This window comes from Galleria mellonella, unplaced genomic scaffold, assembly GCF_026898425.1.
Source record: "Galleria mellonella isolate WM207_F2 unplaced genomic scaffold, CSIRO_AGI_GalMel_v1 utg116, whole genome shotgun sequence".
Taxonomy (NCBI): Eukaryota; Metazoa; Arthropoda; class Insecta; order Lepidoptera; family Pyralidae; genus Galleria; species Galleria mellonella.
The window spans coordinates 4139991-4158534 of record NW_026441978.1 but is presented as its reverse complement, the minus strand read 5'-3'; the positions used below and the strand labels follow the sequence as shown (position 1 = coordinate 4158534).

Genomic DNA, 18544 nt, shown 5'->3' with positions numbered 1-18544 from the left:
ATATATTTCATTTCATATTATGTTAGTTGTATGTAACTATTACGACTATATTGTTTAGTTAGAATTATATTTACATGCAGTATGTTAGATAATGCATAATGCTAACATTAATGGTAAATAATTATGATTAAATAATAATATAGCTGTTAAATTACATAGTGTGAAATATCCTCTGATCTTTCTAAGAATATATTTTTAACAAGTACTTACTTGACCACAAACTTTTCGGCACCTATAAACCTATAAACGTTATGTCATTTCGGGTGATTTCATAGAAGAATAATGTTTTCTTTGAATTTCTTTTTTCACTGTTATTATTATGTACGCCAACAAGTATTTTTTTATAATAGGTGTCTAATAATTAGGTTACGACATCCTGAGGATAAAGAAGCAATGCTATATCTCTCTCACCAGACTCGCCGGGAGGAAAAGAATTGTTCGTAATGGAGACTAAGAACCCTATTGCCAGCAATATACTCAACCAGGTTGATCTCCACGCGGTCCCTCCCTGGAAACTATTATGGTTACTTCCTGATGAATTCATGATGATGAGCTTACTGATCTGTTTACATTTTTATCTATCACCCTTCAGTGGTGCCCCGCCAGCGTATACCGTTAGCTTAGATGGGGTTACCATTTCATTTTCACTATAAAAAAAACCAGACTCGTCAGAACGAAGTGTCATATCTTGTAGGAATCTACTTAAGTATTTTTCCCTTTAATTTAAGGATTGCCTCTAGTCGAGTCAACTAATTCGTGCATTCCTCGGCAACCGGCTCTATCACAGGTCATATTCTTGATCTCTCCATACGGCACGATGCCCACCCAGTCTTCCTTTTGTTTATCTCATGTAGTTATTTCTTGCCAGTAGTTGCTACGTTTTGGCAAGCGGGTTGACAACCGCAGTTAGGTTTTGGTGATGTTGCAAGAGAGACGATCCCTTAATCATTTAGTTCCCTTAGTCACCTCTTTCGATATTTACCAGAGGGAGACTTTGTACAAAAGTCGATTGCTTGGGTACCTCTGTCCCATTCGTGTTTCAACCGTGAAGCAGTTGTGTTTGCATGGCTGTGTTTCAGTTTGAAGGGTGGGATATGGCATGAATTTATTGGGTACAGAGGAATAACACCTGAGTCCTCAGGAATGGCAACGCATGGGGGTATCATGGGCGAAACAGTATACTCTGTTATGTCCATGGTACTACTTATGTCTATAGGCGACGGTTACCACTTTCCATCAGGTGGGCCGTCAGCTTGTTTGCCATTCTAATTTGTATAAAAAAAAATCCACGGGACAGAAAAAAATGGACCATTTGGGATCACACGATGCTAATAATTAACTCAATGTAAATACAGTTATCCTGACCTACAAAAAATACTGTCAAATTGAGACATTATCTTTTTTAAAAATAATTAAGATTAATAATATAAAAGTAAAAAAGACCATTGTTTAAAACCAATTGGCTTCGACGGAGAAGTCAACAATAACGGAACAACAAACTTGTTACTTAGAACAATTGAACTCGTTGATCAAACAAATACCCTTTTCGAGGAATCAGATTTATTTTATATCTCAATACAAGATACATACATGGGTTATACAACGTCGTTCTCGTAAATTTTTACGACATGGGTTTCACACGCACTTTTAGTGGGCCGTAACTGTCAATATATCTATCTTCACGCCCTGTCTCTTGCGGGATAAACAGAAAATTGATAAGCCCCAGCTTCTATTCCTTCTATTCATACACATACCTCTTGCTTCATCCACTTTCATGACTATTTTCTATGTGTACATCAGTTTCTGAGGCTTCTGAGTCCTTCAGACGGTTTATCTGATCATGATAAATTAGTGTAGGTCTACCCTGAACCCTTTTTTGGCAACAGCCATAGTTTTTGTGGTATATTTTATCCACATTTTTCCCAGTTACCACTAATATGATGTATGCTTCTTTAATTCTTTCTATTTGAAAAGTAGACTTTTAACCGACTTTAAAAAGAAGGAGCTTTTCAATTCGGTTATGTTTTTTTTTTTTGTTTGTTACCTCATAACCCCGTCAGTTCTAAACCGATTTGGAAAAATCTTTTTTTATTTGAAACGATATACATATAGATTGTTCCCATAGAAATTTTATCAATTTCGACTTAATAGTTTTATTTTTAAATCAAAACTTTATTAAATTTAACTTAACTAAATTTTACTAAATTTCTTGTAGAACATATAATAATATAATCTAAATTATTTAGAGCATAACTTTATATACTTACTGATTTATGCAGGCGAAGCCACGGGATATTGCCAGTCGATAATAATAATCGTTATTGATAAACTGGCATATACGAATACAATTGACCAAATTACTATCAAATCCCTTCTCTCCATTTAAACAGGATTGTCATGTCAGAAATGAATACCGAAAATGATTTATATTATATTGAAGTCCCTAATACGTTTTACGTCGATATTTTATATATATAAGTATATAATCTGTCGACGTGATTAAAGTGAGTGACGTCAAACAACAATCAATGACAATTAGCTACGTATTAAAATTTAACACTGTACCGTACACGTGTAGCGACATTTAGATAAATGTTTAATTGACATTACACCAAACTCAGTTTAAGTAACTTTAATTGAACCGTCTTCAAATTATCATTTGGCACTTCTAATAACTATACTCTACATGTTTACATACTTTATAACAATAACAAGCAATAATATAGCATAAATAAGAGATTTCGCCGTGTGATCCCAGCATAGAAAAGAACACCCCTTCCTTTCCCGTAGGTGTTGTAAGAGGCGTTGTAAGAAACATCTCTAAAGCCTAACTGCGGTTGCCAATCCGCCTGACAAGCCCGGCAACTAATGGCAACACCTCCCCCCCCCCCACCAAGGGGGTGTTTATGTTCAGCAGTGGACAGTTAAAAGCTGATTTGATGATGATGAAATAAAGGACTACAGTCGTGAATGCAGCAATAAACGACAAGGGGGGAAGAGACTGTTAGTAATAGGGTCTAACAGTCCCATTTCTAGCATAATATCCTATCAGGTCGACCTCCTCGTGGTTCCCCCTAGAAAACATCGTAGTAAATTCTTATGAAATTCGTCACGATGGGCCAACTGACCTACTTTCATCCTCCCGTATCATCTATCACTGATACCCAACCAGTGTATACCGATAGCGCAGGCGGTGTTACCATTCCATTATCATCCATAAAAAAAAAAAATAAACGATGAGATATTCTTTAATGGATGATAATAGTATATGATCACCTACCTGCGCTATCGGTATAGTAAAAGTATAAAAAACTCAAAAACCTTTTGGAGGTTTCTCAATTCGTCTATATCTTTTTCGTCCACTAATGCCAAAGATATAAGGTGGACATTATAGATAATGTTACGTCATTTCTCTGGTATTAGAGTTGTAATCTAAAACATTATTCCTGTCTTTCTTACCTACCATGTGGAGTAAAATGAACCTTTTATTCCAATTGGTGGGATTTACAGAAAATTCACGTATATTCATTATCATGGTCAATGTAATTATATACACATATACAGTTTTCCGACACTGCCTCGTATCTGCCTCATGTCTGTAACTAGATGATTCATTTCATACTGAAATCTAATAACATCTAATTTTTATTTTTTTTTATTTTTTAATGTTATATTGGATTAAGTAATATAACATATACAAGTACATGTATTTTTGAAGAACTCCATGCTGTAGTCTCTTGGAAAAACCACGACAGGGAGCTCATTCCATAACCTGAGCGTTCGTGGGAGGAAACATCTCTGAAACCACGGTGTACGGTCATATCTGAAATTAAAATTTCACTTGTTTTTTATACCACTGAGGTGGCAAACAAGCGTACAGCCCACCTGATGGTAAGCGGTTACCGTATCCTATGAACACCTGCAATACCAGAGGTATTACGCGTGCGTTGCCAACCCTGAAGAAACCTCTTTATTATCACTACTCCAAAGACCATTATCAACTAAGCTTATATTAAGTTTAAAACTGTTATTTTAAAATTTATTTCTTGATGCCCAATATTACAATGCTTTTGCTGAATTATCCATTTAAAAAATAGTGTCGACTCTTTTATTGTTTCACGGCAATAGACAATTCGTCAGTTCGATGTATGGTGAAAGTGTATAAATATGTAAAGGCAGGTGCAGCTGTTAATTTTTTTTTACGGCATACCAAATAGGTGACATATACAGGCGAAGAGAAATTCAGGCGCTTCGTGACTCAATAATTCAAATCCGTACCAGACACCATATGGAATCATGTAGTGTGTGTACCAATTAAACATGAATAACTTCATACTTATTCCATATGGGAGACATAATGTCAGCGCAGCGGCGTACACGTCCTGCATACTGATATACAGCCATGCCGTGTATTTCCGAAAGATTTCCTCACACACATATGTGATTAGTTACAACATTATTTGAACTTGATTGAACCTAAGCTAAGATATAAACTCTAGAGTATGTAATACCGCGGTATAAAAAAGTTCGCGGTTTTTTTTTATTAAAAACTAATAATTTATCTAGGGTTGTCTCGACATTTTGACTGAGTAAAACCGACCGTATGCATGAGTAAAATATGAGCGAAAAATCCTAATTCTGTGATTCTACTTAAATGATCGTGTTAATTCCCATTTCTTAAGAAATATATATATATATATATATATATATATATATATATATATATATATATATATATATATATATATATATATATATATATATATATATATATATATATATATATATATATATATATATATATATATATATATATATATATATATATATATATATATATATATATATATATATATCTTCTATTTTTATCTTTGAGAGACCAATTAATATGTCACATCAGTCCCATGTTAATTTAGTCACGTCCGAAAATGCTGTTAATTTTTAAATTTAAAAGAAAAAAGTTAAGTTCTTTTGTGCAAAGTCTCCCTCTGATAAATGAATTAATTAGTAAATTATTTATATTAAACACTTTACAAAAATAAATCGACATTTAATTCCGTAAAGAAAAATATCATTTTTTGTATTATTTAATTTATTAATGTCAATTTTGGACTAACAATGAGTCACAGTCATAAGGTTTTTTTAGGCAACATTCTCAACGCACTGATTTGCAGTCAGACAGACTTGAATTCAAAATGAATACTAACTGTCACCGAGGAATTGACTCATATTAATAAGAAAATATTATGTATTCTTATTAGAAATAGTGCCATATGGTCCCGGCATAGAATGGGCCACCCCTTCCTTTCCCGTGGGTGGCGTAAGAGGTAACTAAGGGAACTAAATGGTTAAGGGTTGGGCAGCAGCGTAGCTTATAAAATAGCACCAAAGGTAATTACTGGCAAACCCCTCATGAAGTAGCTGTGTTTGCATAGCTGTGTTTCGGTTTGAAGGGTGGGATATGGCGTGAATTTACTGGGTACAGAGGAACGAAACAAGCTGACGGCCCACTTGATGGAAAGTGGTAACCGTCGCCTATAGACATGAGCAGTACCATGGACATAACAGAGTATACTGTTTCGCCCATGATACCCTCCATGCGTTGCCATTCCTGAGGACTCAGATGTTATTCCCCTGTACCCAGTAAATTCACGCCATATCCCACCCTTCAAACCGAAACACAGCCATGCAAATACAACTGCTTCACGGTTAAAACACGAATGGGACAGAGGTACCCAAGCAATCGACTTTTGTACAAAGTCTCCCTCTTTTATATTTAATTTTATATTATAATTAAATAGAATTAAAAAAATATATATTTCAATTGTGACAAACAACTGAAATCAATTTTATTTGTGGAACATAATACTCGTACTAATTATGTTTCAGAAAACAATTTAACATATAATTGTATTATATATAACAATATATGATTTTATACAATTGAATTATTTGGTTTCAATACAATATAATAATAGGTAACTGTCTTTCCCAAATCCTATATAGAAACCGCATCCAATTAACATTGAGCATTGGGCGTGTATTTTCATTAGCTTCAAAGTGACAACCCTAGCTGGATCTCGTTCTGAGAATTTTGTCTATACTAGGTACTCAAACAATTGTACTAATATATTATACAAGTGTATTTATTGTTTGTGCCGTTTTATTTATGTGTTTTTGTTATACCACTGAGGTTCCAAACAATCATACGGCCAACCTGATAGTAAGCGGTTACCGTAGCCTATGAACGCCTGCAATACCAGAGGTATTACACGCGCGTTGCCGACCCTGAAGAAACCTCTTTACCCCCCATTTGAAGAACCCCATGCTGTAGTCTCTTGGGAAAACCTCGGTGTCTTGTTGTATAATGAAAATAAAGTGTGCTTATTCATTTATTTTTATTTTTTATTTATTTTATTTTGATACAGTCATTAAAAAAAATATAGTTACATTTTTTTTTTATGTAATATAACAATAAACAACAAGTACCGAAATATATACAATCATCATTATAATATATTTTAATATATTTTCAGATAAAAAAAACGGGTTTTAACTGACCGTATCTATTTACAGGGTACAAAGGAATAACACCTAAGGCCTCAGGAATGGCAACGCATAGGGGGTATCATGAGCGAAACAGTATACTCTGTTATGTCCATGGTACTGCTCATGTCTATAGGCGACGGTTACCACTTTCCATCAGGTGGGCCGTCAGCTTAATTGCCATTCTAAGTTATATATAAAAAAAAATCTTATCGTATTCTCTCTATCGAATTGTAATTGTCTGAGTATCAATAAAAGCATAGAGTTTTTTTTTTAATATCTTTCATTCAGTAATTCAAACACATTTAAAGTTTTTATTAGAATGCTAACATAATAAAGAGAAAAATAATAGATAATTATACCTACATCTATTTTTAAATAGGTACCTATTATAAAGCTATCTATGCATTTTAAAGTCCCGTACTTATACAATATGTCGACGTAGACGTGCGTCTTTAAGACCAGAGGGAGACTTTGTACGAAAGTCGTTTGCTTGTGTTTGCATGGCTGTGTTTCGGTTTGAAGGGTGGGATATGGCAGTGAATTTACAGGGTACAGAGGAATAACACCTGAGTCCTCATGAATGACAACGCATTGGGGGTATCGTGGGCGAAACAATAGACTCTATCCATGTCCTCTGTCCATGGTACTGCTTATGTCTATAAGCAACAGTTATCACTTTCCATTAGGTGGGTCGTTAGCTTGTTTGCCATTCCAAGTTGTATAAAAAAAATTATGAATTTATCGTCAAACTTTAAATATTAAACCATATAAATTCATAAAATGTCAAACCTCTCATAAAATTATTTTAACTATTGAACTGTTTTGTCTCTTGCTTTTGAGTTAAATACCTAATTTGAAAAAAAGTGACAAAACAGTGTTACTAGTAAAAAGAAATTTTGAACGCACACAAAATCCTTCTTATTTGCGTAGGCCATTAAATTGATTTAAAATAATTAATTACTTTCGCCGAATATGTAAACAGACAAAATTTTGAAAATCGAATAATATGAAATTATATAATGATATTGTGTAGGTATTATCGTATACTCAAAGGGTTAACGTAATTCCCAACACGCTAGTAATGTTATTTTCACGTGATACGTGAGCCCGAATAATTTATTAATCGAATTAATGATACAAACTGTTTCATCGGAACGTACGACTGCCTACCAATTTGGTTGTAAAGTATCGATTTTACCGGTCAATAGTGTGGTGGGTGTTGACCGGCCGTAATTATTTTTTAACAAATTTATAACAAAAAAAGAACGGTTCATAATTCAAAGATAATTTTTAAAAATAGAATAGAATGAGATGAAATTGACAGTAATGTAATGGATTTGATTGGAATAGAATAGAATCTAATATAATCTTTAAATCAAAATCTTTTCTCTATTCTTTGTTTCTCTGCTTATTTCTAACCCACAATATACAAATATATAAATCGTATGTAAATAAAAATAATTGCACTAGACTAAATTGCTAATAAAAAAAGATTATATTACTTACAAAACAATTTAACATGTAAAAGTATGTCAGTAACAGTATTTCCCTAATTTATCCCAATTACGTGGATAAAGTTGCAATTAGCACTTGTGCTCAATAAAATATCAGCAAAGGATTCAATTCAGTTTCTTTTTTACGTCTAGAACATGGAGCATACATACAGGCCCATTTCGTAAGACTACAGTTTTTTTTTTTTTTTAAATACTGAACGCTGAATTAGTTTTCTACTGGACATAAGTTATCACTGTATCTGTACTTACTAACTCTAGTCCTCAGAATATCAATGCATCAGGTATACCATGAGCATCATACTCATTATGTGACATCACTAGTGCTATTCAAATGTACAAGCAGCGACTACTATTGTCACTTTCCATCTGATACGTAGTCGACATATTAGTTCCAAATCGTGTATAAAACAAGACGTCCTGCTGAAGTCAGTCGCCAAAATTTATCACGTGCCACGTAGTGTTGTACATTTATGTATAACTTACGCAATATCTCCAATAGTTTTAGGAACATTGAAATTCTAATCAAAAGACATGCGTGTATTCTACGTGAGGCGTATATTAATTCGATTCAGCCAAGCATGTACAGATTGCCACTACACGTCATATCGTCTTCTGAATACTACACGAAAATAACAAGACTAGATTTCAGCTGGCTGACTTTTGACGCAATTGCATTGGGATAAGATCGAAATCGCATTTAACAGACGTCAATTGGACGTTACTGTGATTGATTGTAGCTTGGTATCTTTTTTTTTTTTTCCTTTTTATAAATACTAAGTTTATGATAGTAGTTTTATCCATTCATAATTTTTTGTTGTAAACTTTATTTGTAATGAAAGCAACCAGGTGTGTTTCTTGCTCGTTCTTCTCAGCTGAAATTGCATTCCGATTTCTGTGGTAGTTTTATAAAACTTACTATTAACTTGAATAAAAATAATAAAATTTGTTTATTATTAATATTATTGTTACTGCTTAATTTGATATGTATTCGATATATTTTCGATTTGATCCCAAATCGACTGCGTCAAAAGTCAGCCTGTTTTACTCGACTTAAAACTCAAAATGGTGAACAAACTGTTGATCCATTTGATGGAAAGTAGTAACCATCTAAGATACAAAATACAGCCTGTTGGATTTTATTTATGTAAAGCAACTATTTTATGATGGAAATTTTATTTGTGACGTCAATGAAATTGTTGTACTCCCCAATTAAAAATTTATTCAACACAGTAAAAAAGTAGGATTGGATTTTTTTTGCTGGGGATGCAAACGAACAGACAGCCCACCTGATGGAAAGCGGATACCGTCGCCCATGAATACCTGCAATACGAGAGGAGTTGCTTGTGCGTTGGTGGCATTTTAAATGTTTATAGGCACGTTTTTTGAAATTCCCTATATTATATTGTAAAGGAAAAACTGACGAGGGGAACTCATTCCACAGCCTAGATGTACGAGATAGAAATTAACGGGATACACAGGCAGTAGTACTATGCCAGGCTCCCAAAAAAATATTAATATTGAAGATTGTTATGACGGCTGAAACACAAATGGGACAGAGGTACCAAAGCAAACGACTTTTGTACAAAGTCTCCCTCTGCTTCGTTATTGGACCAGTATATAGATATTGTAACTAGAATATATAGATATTGCTATATATTATATTACTCACCCCTACTTTGTGTAAAACTTCAATTGTGGCAACACCATTTATTTTGATTCGAAGACTAAACTACTGAACCGATTTTAATGAGGTTTTTATGAGACCAATTTGTAAGTCTATCCCTTAAGATTAAACCAATCCATATCGACGAAGTTATGAGATAACGACAATAAAAAAATAAAATAATAATAATATCCTTTACCTCCCTATACGACATGATACCTAGTGTTTCTTTTATCTGTCCCATGTAGTTATTCCTAAGTCTTCCCCTTCCTCTTTTGAATTATATAAAATATATCTTTTTATAGGCAACCCAAGATCATGTAAAACAAATAAACTCACGAAAAGAAACATTTGAGGCAGCGTGTTAAATCACTGAATAAATTATACAAAAAGGGAATATTAAACTGATGACCGCAATCTTATTTATTTTTTATTGTACACAAAAAATTACAAACATATAATTTATATTAAATTAAGATGTACAACAGGCAAGCTTAACTCTGTAAGAGTTCTCTTCCAGTAAACCCTGAGTGGAAAAGAGCATTAATTACCAACGGCCAGTGTGCCTACAATAATAGAAGGAAACAGTATAGTTGTTTCTATAAAGAAATAATAATATTAATCTTATGTGCTTTTTAAATTGTATCCTCTTCCTTCTTCTTCGTCTGCTTTGTGTAATTGTAAGAAGGCGAAACCTTATGTGGTATGCATACGGTTTTATCTTCTTTCCCCCTTTTTTCTCTGAAATATTTCAACGACAGTCAGTCATAGGATATACAGTCTCAGTTCTTTTTTAATACGACTCTTTAGAGCCTATCTTTTACTGTCACTGAATTTATAATTCATTGTATTTCATAAAGGAATTTCCAATTAAAAAACAAACAGATTTAATAATCAATAAAACCACGCTCTTTTAGGTTTTAACAATAGCCATTGCAAGCTTTCTCCAACCATAACTCCATTTCGGGTCACGTAACGGTGTACTAAGTAGAACCTACGAGTTGCGGAATATGTAATGAGTTATATTATACAAACTACAGCTTAAGTGAAACTTAGCCTCGGTTATGTTAAACTACATGAAGTAAATATGAAGTTGTTTGTTATTATGTATGTATTCCTGTCAAAATATTGGTGTATTAAAGGCCATCATAATTAACATATCTGCCTTTAACCGTCCACTGCTGAACATAAGCCTTCCACTTGAGGGGTTTAGCCAGTAGTTGTCATGCTTGGCAGGCGGATTTGCAACGGTAGTTTGGTTTCTGAGATGTTTCAAGAAGGACGCTGCTGCCCATCCCTTGCACTCCCTTAGTTGCCTCTTACGACACCCACGGGAAAGAAATAGGTGGCCCATTCTATACCGACACTACACGAACAAAAGGCTAAGTCCATATAAAATGTATATTCAGATAATAAATTGATAGTTAATAAATAAATAGTTGAAAATTTTGCTGTTAGAATTAGAATTTGTTGCGTAATATAGTTGCTAAAGAATTCAGTCTTAAAAAAGAAACATATGAATTAAAATGTAATAATTGAAAATTTTTCTCACAATGTTCTACCTATTATCATTATGTTTTTTTTTTTATATTAATAAATAATATAAAAATATCAAGTATTAGATCATATATCAATCAAGATGGAGCATCGTGTGTCAAAAACAGTTAAAAGTTTATTAAGCCAAACGTGAGTTTGGCTGATGTAATTTAAAACATATAATATAATAATTAAAAAAAAAACACACACATCTTGCGCTATTTTTCTGTATAATTCAATTAAAATCATATGTTTTTTTTTTTCAATTGAGAACTATTTTGCTCGTGTAATATTTATATGTTACATTGATGATATTCAAAACCGAATGCATATTTAAGCCAACCTGGAGGGCAACCTTTTTTTTTACTTTTATCATTTGAGCCATTATCCGTCCACTGCTGGACAAAGGCCTTCCCCAAAGACTGGCATAAGGAACGGTCCTGAGCCACCTGCAATCACTGATTCCCTGCAATGTATTTGATGTCGTCACTCCATCTAGTGGGGGGTCGTTTTTTACTTTAGAAATAGTTAACTTTTTTTTTATACAACTTAGAATAGCAAACAAGCTGACGGCCCACCTGATGGAAAGTGGTAACCGTATAGACATGAGCAGTACCATAGACATAACAGAGTATACTGTTTCGCCCATGATACCCCCCATGCGTTGCCATTCCTGAGGACTCAGGTGTTATTCCTCTGTACCCAGTAAATTCACGCCATATCCACCCTTCAAACCGAAACACAGCCATGCAAACATAACTGCTTCACGGTTGAAACACGAATGGGACAGAGATACCCAAGCAATCGACTTTTGTACAAAGTCTCCCTCTGGTAATTAATTAATTTAGATAAATAGAGAGATACTCTTTATTGTTTCCTCCAAAAGATTACAATAGTAAATTTATTATTCAATTAATAAATTTATTTATTAATATTGTTTCACGATAGGTACGTATTTTCTGTATTATTATTATTCATTATTCAAACATTGATGTTTTTGTGTGTGTAATTCTTTATTTTTTAATTTTTATCATTATTGCTAATCCTATCTGATCTAATAAATAATCTAATAAATAATCCTAATTACTGAGTACATGCTCGATAGTGTGTCTCCATAGAAATGTTTCGAGAAAAGCGGGTTATCTTTTTCATGCAATTTTGGGTGATAAATAGTTATGAGTCATTCCTTCACAACTTTTACAGTTATTTTGTGTTACAATTTTTGCATCTTTTTAATACGTAAATAATTATCTGTTTATTAAATAATATGTCAAGATACATTTTATGCGTAAGTATATAAAATATTGATAAAAAACGAGTCAACTAATTTGACAATTAGCTAACAAAAAGTTGACCCGGTTTTGAGGGTTGACGCTCTACCTATATACGAGTATTATTCACGCACACATGAATAAAAAGTTACATGTTTGTATAAAGACACACAGTTTGAAAATTTAGGAGGTAATGTATTGTCTATTTATGCACATACATACATATAATTTAAATAAGATTAACGATTCCAAATTCCAAATTCAAAATAAGTAAAAAATCGTAGTTCTAATTTGTAAAGTTACCGAAAGCTTTCACTGGCATCCTTTACTCTTTGAAACACTGGATTATGCCAATCGTGCCCTTCGGCTCACCTTTGATGATTTATCTTACTTGGGACTCGGCACGTAGAAGCAAATATTTATTATAATATTGAATGCTATAACATTTATATAAGTGCATAACAGATTTTTCCCCATACCTCCACCTATTCAGTCCATTTTTTTCTTATCCTGTCACTCAAGTTGGGGTAAACAATTCACATTTAATTAAAATCGGTAGAGCGGTTGCGGAGAATAGCGTGAACGAATATCGTGACACGGGATTTTTATATATTAAGATAGAATAAAAATGTCATAGATACCACACTTTTGTAGAAAGAGGTGCTTATCCATAATCTGTGCACACTTTATATCTCATTCTAGTGTTTTTTATGGCTATGTATAATATTCGAGTACAATAATGTCACCTATTCTGAATGTTGTCTAATTTTTTATACATATTTTTGAAATTAATATTAATGATGATTGAAGCTACTGATTTTCTTTGCGATAAAAAAACCAATAAAGTATGGGAAATTTATTTTTAGATATATAATTTCGCATTCTAAATTCAAATATTTTATGTCTTGTCTATCGGTGGGTGTACACAATTGAAATCGCTTTTTTTTTTAAGAATAAAGAGTACTTTTAATATTAGTAAATAAAAATAAAATTCTTAGATAAATTACTTTTGCTTGAATTGTTTTTTTATTAATTAAATTTAAATTCCGAAAATGGAATACACTCTATTTTCATCATAACGGTTAGATCCCAAAAGTTTGCTAATAAGCAGCAGAGAGGTATAGGTACCACTACATTGTTTCTGACCGCGGAATTTAGTCCTTAATTCTGTTGTTTAGGCCAGCCAGTAAATAGTAATAAATTGTGGTGAAGCCGTGAGAAACAGAATGTATTAAATTCCCATGTTCCAACTTAGTTTTGAATTTTTCGACGTCAACCCTTCGACACGGCCTATGCGCAAGGGTCCATGTGGTGCCAACAACATATGTTGACAAATAAGTCCCCATTTAAAGAGGTAAGGCCTCCGCTGTTCGACTCGATTATATTCTCTAAAACAGATAAGATATATCAGGAATAGAACAAAAATACAAAAATGTAAAAAGGCAAGTTTCCAAAAGTTTCTGTCGACTATTTTTAATATATGGGGAATTTTAATTTTCCATGGCTCTAACATCTGAAATAATTCAACATATTTGTACAAAATTTTACTTAACTTATTTAGAAATACAGTATTTTACCAGAGGGAGACTTTGTACAAAAGTCGATTGCTTGGGTACCTCTGTCTCATTCGTGTTTCTACCGTGGCAGTTGTATTTGCATGGCTGTGTTTCGGTTTGAAGGGTGGGATATGGCGTGAATTTACAGGGTACAGAGGAATAACACCTGAGTCCTCAGGAATGGCAACGCATGTGGGGTATCATGGGCGAAACAGTATGTGTGTGTACTGTTATGTCCATAGTACTGCTCATGTCTATAGGCGACAGTTACCACTTTCCATCAGGTGGGCCATTAGCTTGTTTATCATTCTAAGTCGTATAAAAAAAAAGAAAAAAAATTATGATATTTATGGTACTATGCACATCTATAACCGTCGGTTACTATTTTTAATCTTCCTTCCAAATTACTTAAAAATATATAAGATTCTATTCTACAAAAAACCAACTTTAATTGTGACAAAACCAATAATATGGATTTAAAAACTAAACTACTAAATAGATTTGATAAAATTTCTATAGGAATATAGGAATAATCTGTAAGTATATCCTTTTAGATAAAAACAAATCCAAATAGGTTTACAACTAACAGCATTTTGAAGTACAGACATAAAAAAAATACAACTGAATTGAAACTCTCTTTTTTAAAGTTTATTATAAAAGCCACTTTCTTTCGACTAGATTTGTACTAATTTTTCCATCTAAGTAATTTAATTCAGGGTAGAGAATTACTGGAAGATGACTGTGTGGTCTCTGCATAGAATAGGCCACCCATTCCTTTCCGTGGGTGTCGTAAAAGACGACTAAGGGACAGCGAGGGATGAGCTGCAGCGTCCCTCTTAAAACATCTCCAAAGCCTGACTGTAGTTGCCAATCCGCCTGCCAAGCATGGCAACTACTGGAAAACCCCCCAAGGCGGAAGGCTTTTGTTCACCAGTGTACGGTTAACGGTTGATATCATGATGATGATTATTATTAGTGTTGTTATGCGTTTAATTAATAATTAACCAAATGCCCCAATATAGTTGCACGTGTCATTAACTTATAATAATATAATTTATTACGTGGATACGTCATGTCACTGATGCTTGTTAATTGTTGCGACGAACTGTTTCATATTAGATGCAATGGTCGGTTGACTTTGTTATGTGCAACGATGTGGACGCGACAGCTTGCATGGCTGCAGTTTACTACTATTAAATGACATATAGGCACTATTCACACAAGCGGATAGGGTCTTTCGAGCTTAAGGCCGTCCAAATTTGGTACCCTATCAGGAACATGCCGATTTTTTTATACAACTTAGAATGGCAAACAAGCTGACGGCCCACCTGATGGAAAGTGGTAACCATCGCCTATAGACATGAGCAGTACCATGGACATAACAGAGTATACTGTTTCACTCATGATACCCGCCATGCGTTGCCATTTCTGAGGACTCAGGTGTTATTCCTCTGTACCCTGTAAATTCATGCCATATCCCATCCTTCAAACCAAAACACAGCTATGCAAACACAATTGCTTCACGGTAGAAAACACGAATGGGACAGAGGTACCCAAGCAATCGACTTTTCTAAAAAGTCTCCCTCTGATAATTTTATTTATCATCAGCGTTCATATATATCAATCCATACAAAAAGTTAGTTTCGATATATTATCTTCAAGTGTATTTATAATCTATAAAAACGTGATTATATCAAAACCGGTTCCGTGTATCCTTCATCATCATCATATCAGCCATTAACTGTCCACTGCTGAACATAGGCCTCTCCCATAAAAGTTTTTTCCAGTAGTTGCTATACTTAGTAGGTGAGTTGGTAATCGCAGTTAGGTTTTGGTAATATTTTAAGAAGGACGCTGCTGCCTATCCCTTGATTATTAAGCTACATTAGTCGCCTCTTACGACAACCATGAGAAATAAAGGGGTGGCGCATTCTATGCCGGCTCGTGTATCTTTATTATACTAATAATAATCAGTGTAAAAGTGTCTTTCTATTAAATAACTTTTTCATATTAGACACAATACGCAGTTAGCTTTATTATGCGCAACAAGATGGACGCGACAGCTTGAATAACTGTGGTTTATTGGCATTAAATCGTAATTAGGAACCATTCACACAGGCGGATAGAGTATTTCGAGCTTCTGACCGTCCGGACTTGATATCCTATCAGAGACAGATGGATGATAAACGGCAGTCTGTCTATATTTACCGTTCCATTTCATCCCTTAAAAACCCTTAGGCTACTCTAGTATTTATGTACCTACTTTGACTTTTTGGTTTATTAAATCAAATATCTCAGATCCGATATTGTGAAATAAGTATATCGAGGTCTTTCCAAAAGACTACAGCATGGGGTCCTTAAAAAAAATATGGCAATGCGACATAATGCCCCTGGTATTGCAGGCGTTCATAGGTTACGGTAACCACTTATCATCAGATGACCCGTGTGCTCGTTTGCCACATTAGTGGTATAAAAAAAGTAAATATTTTAAATACTATAATCGCTAACGGGGTAGTCAGGAACATTTGTCGACTGTTTACCGTTGTAGGACACATAGCACTGAAAGAAATAAAAGTTAATAAAATATTAAGTGTTCACCTTTCACACTGTAGTTTATCTAGATGTAAGTAATAAAAGTATTCTAAATAAATATGACAATGTTTAAACCCTTCGAGTAATCAAAAATGGCTGCTTTATAGAATCATAAAACGATTTTGCATTAACAATTCATACAATTGACAGTATTCTAAGAAAGTTCGTAAAATGAGCCTCTTAATAAATGTTAATTTTCCAATGTATTTCTGCTAACAATTCTGCGATTTGAACTTGGTTTTCAAACGAAAAACGTTACTCAGCCTTCGTGTTAAGACTGAGAATCGTTTAACACGTGGTCTACTGTCCCCTACACACATAATCCAGTTATATTATTTGCCATTGTGTTAAATTTACGACAACAAAATTTAATATATTTATATAATCCATATTTATTTAGACCGCTTTAACAGTATAACTAATTTGAAGTCGACAAATGTGTGTAAATACACGAAGCCTATATTTACATAATTAAATTACATCCGAGTTCGTTAGTCTTTTGGGTATGATTTGTATAATTTCTGTGTTCTTTCGCGTCATTTCAAAGTATATACATTTAAATTTACATACATATGTCACATCGCAAGTCAGTGTAATTTGCGAACCTATTTTTTTCCTAAATAAGCTTAAAAAGCTTTTTTTATGTAACTTTGAATGGGAAATAAATTGACGGCCCATCTGAAGGAAAGTGGTAACTGTCGCCTATAGACATGAGCAGTACTATGGACATAACAGAATATACTGTTTCGTCTATAATACTCCCTATGCGTTGCTATTCCTGAGGACTCAGATGTTATTATTCTGTACCTTGTAATTCATTGCTATATCCCACTCTTCAAACCGAAACACAGCCATGCGAACACAGTTGCATCACGTTTGAAACACAAATGGTACAGAAGTGCCCAAGCAAACGACTTTTGTACAAAGTCTCCCTCTGGTAAATATATTTATTTTACCTTTAAAAATATAAGAAAATTGTAACTAGACGATGTCTGTATAAAACATATTATAAATTTGAGACATTTTATCTCTCTATGTGTTTGTTTCAACATCAACATTCGGCGTTCCATTGTTTCTGCCTAATAGGAGACAGATGCAAAAACAACTGCACTAAATTGCTTGCGATTTTCATTATTATATTCCTAAAGGTGTAAATTAAAAACTGCTATATAATTTATCACAATACGTCATGACACTAGTGGTCTATTTTATTGATTTTCCTATTTCAGATATCCACACGAACGAAGTAGCGCACAAAAAGCTAGTTATCAATAAAAAAAAAAAAAACTTGCAATAATACAAAAAATAAAAACGAAAAAATATCACGGCACGAAATCGAAAGAAGTTTTTAAAATAATAAATGTGTTCCATATTCAAAATAATTAAAAAGTTAAAAAAAAAGAAAGTTTTTATGTAAGTATTTATGGCCAGACTAGTTATTGATCTTCAGGTTATCTCTCTACTAAATTTTAACCTAAATATGATATGAAAAGCGAACTTATATAGACATACAGACTTATTGCCTCAACTACAGTATTTATTCTTTTCTTCGAAAGATTTAAAAAAAAATATGGTTTAAAACGTGGATGTATATGTATTTACTGTTACATAAGTGGCATTCCCTGCCTGTCCAACTTTAGGAAGGATATATAGTCAATTTTCGATTTATTCTGCAATTTCAGATTATGTGCGAATTGAAAATAAATTCGAGTCAGCACCGAATGCAGCTGGTGGAAATTTTGTCCATAGGGCTGACACACATCGCTTCGTATTCAATTTAATTGCGTAGAATAATATACAATATACTTTTTTTAGTCTTGTTATATATGTATATAATATTATTTCATTTTTATTTTTATTAAG

General features: G+C 33.4%; 1 protein-coding gene across 3 annotated transcripts in view; it reads left to right on the top strand.

The window, feature by feature from the left end:
- LOC113511525 (uncharacterized) overlaps positions 1-18544 on the top strand; it is a 371241-nt gene that overhangs the window by 261372 nt on the left and 91325 nt on the right. The window lies entirely within an intron of this gene.